The sequence below is a fragment of the Apodemus sylvaticus genome, chromosome 16 (assembly GCF_947179515.1).
Source record: "Apodemus sylvaticus chromosome 16, mApoSyl1.1, whole genome shotgun sequence".
Classification (NCBI taxonomy): domain Eukaryota; kingdom Metazoa; phylum Chordata; class Mammalia; order Rodentia; family Muridae; genus Apodemus; species Apodemus sylvaticus.
In genome coordinates this window covers 27,372,546-27,385,904 of record NC_067487.1, presented here as the reverse complement: position 1 = coordinate 27,385,904, position 13,359 = coordinate 27,372,546, and the positions used below count along the sequence as shown (strand labels likewise).

The window sequence follows — 13,359 nt, the reverse complement described above, 5'->3', positions numbered from 1 at the left end:
GCATGAGTGAAGGGAGATGAGGGGGATTGGGGTGCACGGTGTGAAATTCACAAAGAACCAGTAAAAAATTAAAAAAAAAAAGAAGAGAAAAGAAGAGGAGAAGAGAATAGAAAAGAAAAGAAAAGAAAAAAGAAAAGAAAAAAGAAAAAGAAAAAAGAAAAAAGAAAAAATGTGCGCAGCAACCATTCAGTATTCTTGCATTGTCCTATTTATTCGTAAGTTTTAAAACTTGCCTCCTGGTGATGAGTGTTCAAAAGCTTAAAGATATTTTTCTACAGAGCATTTAGGACAGCCTTTAAATAGGTTGTTTGTGGTTTAAACAGTTTGATACATTGAAGCCTGATTATCTGAATAAAATTAGGAAGAGATTTTTGTCTGTCACTGCAGAGAGATCCACTGGAAGAGGGCTTTCTTTTTGGCTCCTCAAGCTTCAGATCACCAAGGACAACTGCAGGTGGTAAGAAGACAGTAGAAAGCGTCTGAAAGACAGCAGCTCTCCAGTTCAAAGGCACAAGGAGACATCAAGAATCCCATCCCAAAGACAAATCTAGAGTCAAATTAGGGTCCCTGTGCTGGTCGATTTTGTGTCGACTTGACACAAGCTAGAGATAATTGAAAGGGAGGGACCTCAATTGAGAGTATGCCTACATAAGTTCCAGCTGAAAGGCATCTTATTGACCAGTGATTGATGGGGAGGGCCCAGCCCATTGTGGTTCTGCTTGCTCCAGCCTGGTAGTCCTGAGTTCTACTAAAAAACAGCAGGCAGAACAAACAATGGCATGCAACCAAGTAGGCAGCATCCCTCCAAGGCCTGTGCATCAGCTCCAGGTCCCGTCCCTGCTCTATTTTAGTTCCTGTCCTATATCTCTTCAATAAAGAACAGTGTTGTGCAATTGTAAACCAAATGATTCCATTCCTTGCCCTCTCCCACCAAAACATATAAGTAAGATAATCATATTTAGACAGTAAAAATAAAACATCCAATCCATTGGTATGTAGAAAATTTTAATTTCCTATATTAAAAAAGTATTTAAATTGAACTAATGTTATTTCACCCAGCATCAGAATAAAATTTATATGCAATGACAAATTTGTGAAAGTTTTACTGTATTTCTTAACATGCGAATAATGAATACACTCATGATTACACTATAAATTCTAGAGCTATTTTAAGTGATTTTATGATAATAAGTGATTCAGTCTCAATCTTCTGTTTAGAGAGGGTACAAATTTAGTTTTCCCAGTCTCCTAAGGATAAAAATTACTTCAAAAATATAGATAATTTTACTATTGCTAATGCTCACAAACATTCACTTTTGAAAATTTCAATATTAAATGACTCTTCAGTTTTTGGAACAATGAATGTATTTGAAATACAACTGGATTAAAATTTTGAATTAATTTGACAGCAAATGTTATACAAATTATTATACTCATTTCAACAGGTACTTGACTTACTTTGATTACTTGATTATATTAACCACTTATGAATGCAAATTTAATAAAGTTCTCATATCATTTTATTGAAAACATTTTAAACAATGAAGAAAAATCAAATTGATAATTATATTTTAAAATATGAACTTTTTAAACAATAGTATGTCCCACAATTATGATAGAATTTGTCTGTTCTGCTGGTAAATATTAACTGGTGTGCAGACATAGAATTTGTATATTATAACCATATAGCTGTATAAGAATTATGAAAGTAAATATTAATTAAGTATTCACAAATAAATACATCTGTTAGATTACAAATGCAGACTTGTTCATTTGGTTTTTTATTTTTTTTTAATTTTAAGATACCAGAGCATGTTTTTGTGGAGGAACTGTACCTCCCTTGGTTCTCGTTTCTTGGTGTGCAATAGTGACTGCACAAGCTAAACCCATTTCTGTCAAGCCAGTTCACACACTTTCCCAGTAGTAATTGTGACTCCACTGGAACTAAAGACTGGATTAAGAATCACATTTTTATTTCAGATTGTCTCCTCAGTTATTTATTAAATGGTTAGAAAATTGAAATAAGAAGAGGAAAAAAATCGAGCAAGATCACAAATCAAGAAAAAAAAATACACTTAGTTTAACCTAGTTAATGCCCTGCTTTGCCCTTTCTTCTGGAAATTGCAAGTTCTAATTCAGAATGAAAAGAAAGTACTCTCTGAAAGAATTTTAATTATTTCCAAATGCCGTGGTAACATATAAATGCTAAACTGTGTGACTTTTCCATTTATGGGCTGTGAGAAATAAACAGCTGGGGTAAACAGCAGGCATCTCAAGATATTTTATTTATTTCTCAGCAGAAGTTTAAGCATATGTCATAATGATGGCATTTACATCATAATATATGTTGCTTCTTACAGCTCTGCAAGCCCATCAGAATCTGCAGAAATGACTATGGAATGGTAGAAAAAGAAGAGCCCATCAAACAGACTTCCATCTGCTTCCATCCCCAAAGTTCAACTTTTATTATAAACTATGCAACTGAAAATCAAAGTTCTGAAAACATAATTGCTTCCCTTGAATCTTAGATTCAGTTTTGCTTCCAGAGTGATCTAGCATGCTGTGACACAGACATTTACGTTTTCTCTTCCTGAAAATCCCATTGCCTTTGACTCCCAGATATTTAGACAAAATATATGCTATTAAGATCAAGGTCTCCAGCTCCTGTCAACCCTAGAATGACACCTTTTTTTGAGAACATTATATGGTCAGAAAAGAAGATGAATTTTAATAATTATATTTCTGCTTTGGGTTCTCAGTTTTTAGGGATTGACTTCATAGAAAAATAAACTAGGTGCAACTAATTTTAAGCATACTACATACGTGTCATCATTGTAAAATTTCAAAGATAAACTACAAATCTATTCTTTTCAATAGAAAGAATTTTTTAAAGGAGAATAAAAAACGACATATACATTTTGGCAGAGATTTTTCTTTAGACATTTTCTGTTTGGACCCCTAGAATACTGACACAGTATCTGCGGCCATGTAACAAAGAATGTGACAAGATGTCACTTGACTTTCAACATCACTATTGTCTCTGAATGAACTGGTCATAGCTGGAAGAAATATTCCTTCTGAACACAGGGCATAGAACAAGGAAATAATGCCTGGTTAAGCATTTCTCAGATGTGATCAACTCAGTGAGTAACGAGGTTGTTGGATGAGGACTTCCATAGAGATTTCTGGACAAACACATTTAACACTAGAAAGTGCTAACATATGAGCACGTCTGTAACAACACTGTACTCTGTTCCTGAACTGTTAAAGGAGAGATTATTACTTCCTTTCTCATTGCATTTATTACAATATGATGAAGAAAGAAAAACAGACATTTCATAAAGGAAATTAAGGTCCATTCCTAAGCTTTTCTAAGCATGATGCTCTGGATAAAATGATGGCCGAGAAGAAAAGCCTAGGGTTTCCACTTGAAATATTTATATTATGCAGGACACCAAAGAACTATTACATAATGGATTTTAGTATATTTATGTTAGTATACTTATATTAATTATATGTCGGGAAATATCAACAAATCATACACAAAATATACTATTTCATTTACTTTGATGTAAGCATTAAAATTTTAGTGTAAGCATAGTTAAATTCATGATTTGATCTAACTTTTTGATTGGGGACAACATTATTTTTACTGTGTGTGTGTGTGTGTGTGTGTGTGTGTGCGCGCGCGCGCGCGCATATGTGTGTCCCTTTGCCTTCCACCCTGATTGAGACCCGGTCTCATGGGCCAGTTCGCCTTTCAACTACCTTTATGTGGGTTCTGGAGATCTAAACTCAGGGTCTTCACGCTTGCAAGTTCTTTGCCCACTGAGCCATATTCTCAGACCAGGTAAAACAAATTTTTTCCAATTCAAAATCTTCTGGCTTCAAGGGATTCTCCTTCCCTGCTCAACCTTTCTCACGGTCAGACCTGGGGACCTGACAGGTGACCTGGCTAAAGAAAATGAAGATTCCTGGGTCTTCAGTGTGGTCCAAGAGGAGGGATAATTGGGTATCCACTTTTCTGCTGCCTGAGCTCTGCCCTCTGAGCCCTTAGCATCTGCAACACAGGGTCTTCCTGAAACTTTCTGCAGCCTGCAGATATCTGGCAGCCTTGGATAGACAGCAAGTCCTCGGAAGGGGCGTGGCTTGAGGCAGGTGGGGCCACGATCAAGGATCAAGACATAACCAGATCTGGTCTTGGGTGTGAACTCTTGAATTCAAGTGATTGGACCTCTGACAGTGTGGATGTCTTTGGGGCTGTTGCCGGCGGTGGATCCCCAGCTTAGGCAGAAAGAATGACTTTACTTTGCCGGATTCTGCCTTGGACCCACACTGAGACTAGGATGGAGGGGCCGGAACTTTGGATTGAAGGTGGATGGCCTTGACTTTCCTGGAATCTGCCTCAGATGGAGGCCTATCTCCTGCCTGTCCGGGATCAGGCCTCCCTTGAGCTTCGAGCAGGGACCCTAGGAAGCTGCACTGTCTGGTCCAGCAGTCTTTTAGTGAGATAAACACTTACCCTCCGAGACTTGGGGCTCAAGTTTTTAGGCTGGACAGGGGTGGTTGGTCCGGTGTGTGTGTGTGTGTGTGTGTGTGTGTGTGTGTGTGTGTGGTAGTGGGAGGGTGGAAGCAAGAGGGTGGACATGCAGGGAGGTGGAGTAGAGGCTGGGGGCCCTGGGATGGAGACCTGGGTATCAGGGGTGGGGACTGGAGTAGTTGAAATGGAGGTGGGTGGGACAGGAAAGGAGGTCACCAGAGCAAGGCTGGAGGTTAGCAGGGGGATAGGAAGCATCCCGACAGGTACCCAGAGCCCAGAGAAGACTGTGGGTGCTGGGGATCCAGATGTGTGGAGAGGGCCCTGAAAGAGGTGCTCTCTCTTCATAGAAGACCTGTGGGGGAGGAGTCTGGGCCACACTGTCCCATGGTGGAGAACAGTTAGGCTGGGTCCCCTGGGAACCAAGATGCACTGCAGAGACAGGAGGAGTTTGAGTGGTGAGGGCTGCAGTCCAAAGCAACACTGAGGTTCCATCATCTGCATCTGTTAGAGCCTACTCAAGTGTTCTTCGCTGCTGCTGAACAGATCACCAATAGCATATGCTCTAAGATCAAGAATTCACAAATGGGACCTCATAAAATTACAAAGTTTCTGTAAGGCAAAAGACACCATTAAAAGGACAAATCGGCAACCAACAAATTGGGAAAAGATCTTTACCAACCCTACATCAGATAGAGGGCTAATATCCAATATATAGAAAGAACTCAAGAAGTTAGACCCCAGAAAATCAAATAACCCTATTAAAAATGGGGTACAGAGTTAAACAAAGAATTTTCACCTGAAGAACTTTGGATGGCGGAGAAACATCTGAAAAAATGCGCAACTTCATTAGTCATTAGGGAAATGCAAATCAAAACAACCCTGAGATTTCACCTTACACCAGTCAGAATGGCTAAGATTAAAAATTCAGGAGACAGCAGGTGTTGGCTAGGATGTGGAGGACGAGGAACACTCCTCCACTGCTGGTGGGGTTGCAAATTGGTACAACCACTCTGGAAATCAGTCTGGCAGTTCCTCTGAAAACTGGGCACCTCACTTCCAGAAGATCCTGCATATACCCAGAAGATTCCCCAGCATGTAATAAGGATACATGTTCCACTATGTCCATAGCAGCCCTATTTATAATTTCCAGAAGCCGGAAAGAACCCAGGTATCCCTCAACAGAAGAGTGGATGCAAAAAATGTATATACACAATGGAGTACTATTCAGCCATTAGAAACAATGAATTCATGAAATTCTTAGGCAAATGGATGGAGCTGGAGAACATCATACTAAGTGAGGTAACCCAGACTCAAAAGATGAATCATGGTATGCACTCACTAATAAGTGGATATTAACCTAGAAAACTGGAATACCCAAAACATAATCTACACATCAAATGAGGAACAAGAAGAATGGAGGAGTGGCCCCTTGTTCTGGAAAGACTCAGTGAAGCAGTATAGGGCAAAACCAGAACAGAGAAGTGGGAAGGGTTGGGTGGGAAAACCTGGGGAAGGGAAGGGGGCTGATGGGGACTTTCAAGGGGGCTGATGGGACTTCCGGAGAGTGGGGGGTCTAGAAAAGGGGAAGTCATTTGAAATGTAAATAAAAATATATGGAATAAAAAAAAAGAAAAAAAAAAGAAAGGTTAATTAAAAAAAATGTCTTCCTCAGCCTAAATGGCTGCCTGGGAGGAGGCTGGGTGGGGTAAGGTGGCCTGGTATAGCACAGAGGCTGCTTCCAGTACAGGTACTTCGGGATTAGAACTCTTGTTGGAGTCCGGATTGAAGGTCATAGAGCAGGGAGAGGGGCCATCAGAGCTGATGGGGAAGCAGGAGCTGCTGGCATCGTTGGGATTGATGGAGAATGAGGAGGAGGTGGAGGAGGAGGAGGAGGAGGAGGAGGAGGAGGAGGAGGAGGAGGAGGAGGAGGAGGAGGAGGAGGAGAGCAAGGTCTAATGTGCTTGAGCAGCGTAGACGCTTAGCTTTATAGGCTTAGTATCTCCAGGCCAAGCAAAGGCGAGTATCAAGAGTTCAGACTCTGCTTTACTTTTTTTTTTTCCTCTTGTGTTTTTTTTTATTCGATATATTTTTTATTTACATTTCAAATGATTTCCTCTTTTCTAGCCCCCCACTACCCGAAAGTCCCGTAAGCCCCCCTCTCTCCCCCTGACCTCCCAACCACCACTTCCCACTTCCCCGGTCTGGTTTTGCTGAATACTGCTTCACTGAGACTTTCCAGAACAAGGGGCCACTCCTCCTTTCTTCTTGTACCTCATTTGATGTGTGGATTATGTTTTGGGTATTCCAGTTTTCTAGGTTAATATCCACTTATTACTGAGTGCATACCATGATTCACCTTTTGAGTCTGGGTTACCTCACTTAGTATGATGTTCTCCAGCTCCATCCATTTGCCTAAGAATTTCATGAATTCATTGTTTCTTTTTTTTTAATTTTTTTTCTTCGATATAATTTATTTACATTTCAAATAATTTCCCCTTTTCTAGCCCCCCACTCCCCGAAAGTCCCGTAAGCCCCCTTCTCTTCCCCTGTCCTCCCACCCACCCCTTCACATTTCCCCGTTCTGGTTTTGCTGAATACTGCTTCACTGAGTCTTTCCAGAACCAGGGGCCACTCCTCCTTTCTTCTTGTACCTCATTTGATGTGTGGATTATGTTTTGGGTATTACAGTTTTCTAGGTTAATATCCACTTATTAGTGAGTACATACCATGATTCACCTTTTGAGTCTGTGTTACCTCACTTAGTATGATGTTCTCTAGCTCCATCCATTTGCCTAAGAATTTCATGAATTCATTGTTTCTAATGGCTGAATAGTACTCCATTGTGTAGATATACCACATTTTTTGCATCCACTCTTCTGTTGAGGGATACCTAGGTTCTTTCCAGCATCTGGCAATTATAAATAGGGCTGCTATGAACATAGTAGAGCATGTATCCTTATTACATGGTGGGGAATCCTCTGGGTATATGCCCAGGAGTGGTATAGCAGGATCTTCTGGAAGTGAGGTGCCCAGTTTTCAGAGGAACCGCCAGACTGCTTTCCAGAGTGGTTGTACCAATTTGCAACCCCACCAGCAGTGGAGGAGTGTTCCTCTTTCTCCGCACCCTCTCCAACACCTGCTGTCTCCTGAATTTTTAATCTTAGCCATTCTGACTGGTGTAAGATGAAATCTTAGGGTTGTTTTGATTTGCATTTCCCTAATGACTAATGAAGTTGAGCATTTTTTAAGATGCTTCTCCGCCATCCGAAGTTCTTCAGGTGAGAATTCTTTGTTTAACTCTGTACCCCATTTTTTAATAGGGTTGAATCTTAGCCATTCTGACTGGTGTAAGGTGAAATCTCAGGGTTGTTTTGATTTGCATTTCCCTAATGACTAATGAAGTTGAGCATTTTTTAAGATGCTTCTCTGCCATCCGAAGTTCTTCAGGTGAGAATTCTTTGTTTAACTCTGTACCCCATTTTTTAATAAGGTTGTTTGGTTTTCTGGAGTCTAACTTCTTGAGTTCTTTATATATATTGGATATTAGCCCTCTATCTGATGTAGGATTGGTGAAGATCTTTTCCCAATCTGTTGGTTGCCGATTTGTCCTCTTGATGGTGTCCTTTTCCTTACAGAAACTTTGTAATTTTATGAGGTCCCATTTGTCAATTCTTGCTCTTAGAGCATACGCTATTGGTGTTCTGTTCAGAAACTTTCTCCCTGTACCGATGTCCTCAAGGGTCTTCCCCAGTTTCTTTTCTATTAGCTTCAGAGTGTCTGGCTTTATGTGGAGGTCCTTGATCCATTTGGATTTGAGCTTAGTACAAGGAGACAAGGATGGATCAATTTGCATTTTTCTGCATGCTGACCTCAAGTTGAACCAGCATCATTTGTTGAAATGACCCCCTTCATAATAGCCACAAACAGTATAAGGTATCTTGGGGTGACTCTTACCAAACATGTGAAAGATCTGTATGACAAGAACTTCAAGACTCTGAAGAAGGAAATGGAAGAAGACCTCAAAAAATGGGAAAACCTCCCATGCTCATGGATCGGTAGAATCAATATAGTTAAAATGGCCATTTTGCCAAAAGCAATTACAGATTCAATGCAATACCCATCAAAATCCCAACTCAATTCTTCACAGAGTTAGAAAGAGCAATTATCAAATTCATTTGGAACAACAAAAAACCCAGGATAGCTAAAACTATTCTCAGCAACAAAAGAAAGTCTGGGGGAATCAGTATCCCTGACCTCAAGCAATACTACAGAGCAATAGTGTTAAAAACTGCATGGGGTATTGGTACAGTGACAGGCAGGAGGATCAATGGAACAGGATTGAAGATCCAGAAATGAACCCGCACACCTATCGCCACTTGATCCTCGACAAGAAGCTGAAAACATCCAATGGAAAAAAGCATTCCTTGTTTCTAATGGCTGAATAGTACTCCATTGTGTAGATATACCACATTTTTTGCATCCACTCTTCTGTTGAGGGATACCTGGGTTCTTTCCAGCATCTGGCAATTATAAATAGGGCTGCTATGAACATAGTAGAGCATGTATCCTTATTACATGGTGGGGAATCCTCTGGGTATATGCCCAGGAGTGGTATAGCAGGATCTTCTGGGAGTGAGGTGCCCAGTTTTCGGAGGAACCGCCAGACTGATTTCCAGCGCAGAAACCTCTTATATGTTGGACATGGCAATGAAAGATGGAGTTGTCACGGCAAATCCTCTTGTAGGTTCAGTAGCTCCTGCTGCAAGGTCTCAAGTCTAACACAGGCCGTATCCATCAGAAGTCAACTGGGGTCAGGCTGGTAAGCTGGTGGTCCTCTCACATCTTGGGTTGAGCTTGACGGAACCTGTTCATGTACTTGGCTACTACTGAGTTACTACTGAATGTTAATTAAGGTGAGGGGTGGAGGTACTTTGTCCCTCAGTGGTACTGGGTAGGGAAGGGTTCCCTGAATAGGATGGCCAGGCCTCCTCAGACAGCTCAGAGTAACTGGCTGCTGTGGCCCTGGGAGCTTGTGGCTCCAGTTCTGGCTTCTTAATGGCCCAAAGGGTTGTCCACCTGGGGGAACATTTCCAAAGGGGTTGTCTTGGGAGATGAAAATAGTCAGTGTGTTGGCAGTTACAGCGACCTTAGTGGCAGCTGAGCTCCTTCACAGAATGGATCTGCTCCTACCTTCGATTTTTAATTACTACTACTACAACTATTATTATTATTATTACTACTATTTTGGTTTTTCGAGACAGCTTTTATCTGTATAGCCCTGGCTGTCCTGCAACTGACTCTGCAGACCAGGCTGGCCTCGAACTCAGAAATCTGCCTGCCTCTGCATTCCAAGTGCTGGGATTAAAGGCGTGTGCCACCGCCGTCCAGCTTATTTTTTCTTTTTCTTTTAAAAGTGCATTTATTTACTTGTTTTTGCTTGCTTGCTTCATGGTAGGAATAGAGCACATGCCACAACATATGTACATAGTTCAGACAACTTGCAGGAGTCAGCTCACTTCTCCAAACGTCTAGGAGCTGATGTTTGAGAAGTGCATCTAGGTTTGTCTTAAGTGCTTTTATCTGCTGAGCCACCTGGTCAGCCATCTGTGTGACTTCTCATGCAGTCATTTATTTTTTTTTTAAATATTGCACTTGTTACGGCATGACAAAGCTGTAACAACAGTTATAGTTATCATCACTTCCACCAGTTCCTGCCCATAATGGTTTCATGAAAAATAACATTTATTGCGAAAACACCTACTAACATTTTGAGAACATTGTCTCAGAAAATTGAGATGCTTTGTTTTGTTTAAACCATGTGGAAATATGTCTATGAGAATATGTCCATGATATTCAAAGCACTCTAATGAGATTGAATTCACTAAAATAACACATAAGGCTAAATCCCTAGTGACTTATTGGTTACTTGTCATCAAGTCAATAAATATTCAATGAAATAATTCATGTCTGAAATAGACAAGTATGTAATAAATCTGTGCTAAAAATAGAACTCTCTGGTTAGTCCCCACTATGTATGTAGCAGAGGACAGCCTAGTCTAGCCTCAGTAAGGAAGGATGCAACTAATCCTGTAGAAACTTGATTATCCAGAGAAAGGGATGCTAGCAGGGTGAAGTAGGGGTGAGCCTGTGGGTGGGGGAGCACCCTCTCAGAAGCAGTGGGGTGAGGGAGGAAGGTAAAGACTCATGGAGTTGTGGCTATGAACGGGGGCAACATTTGGAATGTAAATAAATAAAATAATTATTAAAAAATAAAAAGGAAAAGACACTCCCAAGGTATATCATATGTAACTATAGGAAGATGAAACAATGTTTGATGACTCTCAGGAACTAATGATATATTTTGCTTATAGACTAAATCTTAAATAGTATTATGAAACTTAAGCATGATGTGAAACATATTAGCTAGCTTGATTATTAATTTCATCATAATAAATCAGTATGACTAAACATCATATTGTAAACCCTAAGCATACATGATTTTGTCAGTAATAGCTCTGAACTGCCTAGACCGTGTTTGGTTTTGTTTGTCCATACGAAAATGTTTTCTCATGTGAGTAGAATTAGAAAAGCAAAGAATGTTGGGCTATTAAATGGATTATAAAAGTAAATGAGTCCGAGTTTTGGGGTATTACTTAGTTGTAAAACAATTGCCTAGAAATCTCACGAGCTTCTTTTGATCCCTATAACCACACAGAGAAATTTATGCTCTCTCTCTCTCTCTCTCTCTCTCTCTCTCTCTCTCTCTCTCTCTCTCTCCATCTATATATATATATATATATATACAACAAATTCATAGCTAAATGTAAACAAACTCCACAAGAAAAATATTTTGGACACAAAACTATGCCTACTTTTATGTATAACTCTTAGCCTATTCATATTGCCGTCTTACTATAACTTGTCATGTTTATAAAAAAAATCCTTAGTGGTATTTTATGTTAGTAGTAACAGTGATTGAATTATATAGCATGGTCAACAGAACAGAAGTGTAAAGTAAAAATTATTTAAATCTACTTTGGTAAATGAACAAATATATTAAAATGTGGATCTTTTAGAAATCTGAAAGCTATTATCAATAGAAATAATGCTTAAAAGAACCATTTATTAGGCAGATCTGAAAATCAAGTTGTAACATTTTGTAAATGAATACTCTACAATGCTGACTGGGTAATAATTTTATTAAGCATTATAAACTTTTGCTGAAATAAGTCATGCCTAAAATTGGCAAATGCATGCAATTTGTCAGCTAATTTTACTGATTAAAATGGTGCATTAGAACAGATTTGATTCTTCCTCTAAGCAGCAATTGAATCTATTTATAAATGATAATTATATTCAAAAATAATCTACACATTGATCCCAAGGTGTTAATGATTGCATGATATGAAGCTAATATAAAGTACAGTCATACATGAATTGGCTCTTTTGTAGTTATTTCCTTCAAATTAGACTATTTTTTACTGAGGATAGGAAGGAGAATCCTAATACTCAGGAAGGTAGTAAACCTTGCCAGGCTAAGGGTGGTGGTTTGAATATGTTTGGCCCATGGGAAGTGGTGTTACTGTGGACGTGGACTTTTTGGTGGAAGTATGTCACTGTATCGGCAGAGTTGGAGAACTCCTGATGTTCAAGCTGTGGAAAATGTGGAGAACACCTTCCTCCTGGCCGTGATCAGATCAGGGTATGGGGCTCTCAGCTCCTTCTCCAGCACCATGTCTGTATGAAGCCCACCACGCTTCCTGCCAGGATGCATTTAATTGGGGACTGAACCCCTGGACATATAAGTCGTCCCCAATTAAATGTTTGCCTTGGTCATGGAGACCAAGACTTTTAACAGTGGCAAACCACAAACCTCTTAGAAGACACAAATAAGAAAACTCAAACAATGTACAAGATTAGGGATACTCGAATTTCTACAATATTCAAGCTACCCATATAAATATTATATAAGGAGTACACTAGGGAAAAGATATTTTTGTGGCTGGATACTTGAAATGGGCAAGGGGGCTACAATGCTTCTCCTTTGAAATTATCACTACTCTGGGGTGGGTAATTTGATGGTGCGGCAAGCTTCAAATAACCCATAATCCTATAATAACCCATGATTACCTAAGTTATCCTCATTAATGTATTTGAGGCAACATGACAGATATTGTTAAAATATATTGTTTTCAGTGTTCCAATTTTGTACTGTTCAGTTGAACCAACATTCTTAGAAAAATGTTCACAGATTCTTAGTAAAAATATGCATCATAAATATATCCTAAAAGTTATCTACAGAACCAAAGAAAATTAGGGAAGGTATTACATGGACACCGAGATAGATGACATTACCTGCGAATGAAACTTAGTTATTAAACCAAAATTGCCACATAATGAAGTAATAAAGATAAAGAGAAGACATGTGGATGCTGTCTTCAGCATTACCAAATGATTTAACAGAAAAAAGGATGAAAATTAAAGTCAGTAAGAAATATGGATATCAGTATTGCTTTCTCATTTCATATATCTGGGAGAAAACAAATGTAAGAATTAGTAAGATAAGTATTCAGGAGCCCTTTTTGGAACCTAAAATTTGCAACCTATGCTAAGAATCAGACAGTGTGAAAGCAGTTATGTAGCACAAGTAGACAGTATGTCTGAGATGTGACTCTCTAGAGAATCTATCATCCCACCAATTAGACAATTAAATTAATATATTGAAGATGATCACATTGAGTGTTGGGGAAGAAGAGAAGCTGAACAAAATAGCCATCCATTTCTCCTTGAAGCAGAGGCTGCGTGATCTGGGGCAATAT

The 13,359-nt window shown here is 39.5% G+C and overlaps 1 pseudogene; it reads right to left on the bottom strand.

Annotated features, from left to right (window-relative positions):
- Positions 1–3,887: 3,887 nt before the first annotated feature.
- Positions 3,888–10,144, bottom strand: LOC127667107 (proline and serine-rich protein 3-like; annotated as a pseudogene).
- Between the last annotated feature and the right edge of the window lie 3,215 nt (positions 10,145–13,359).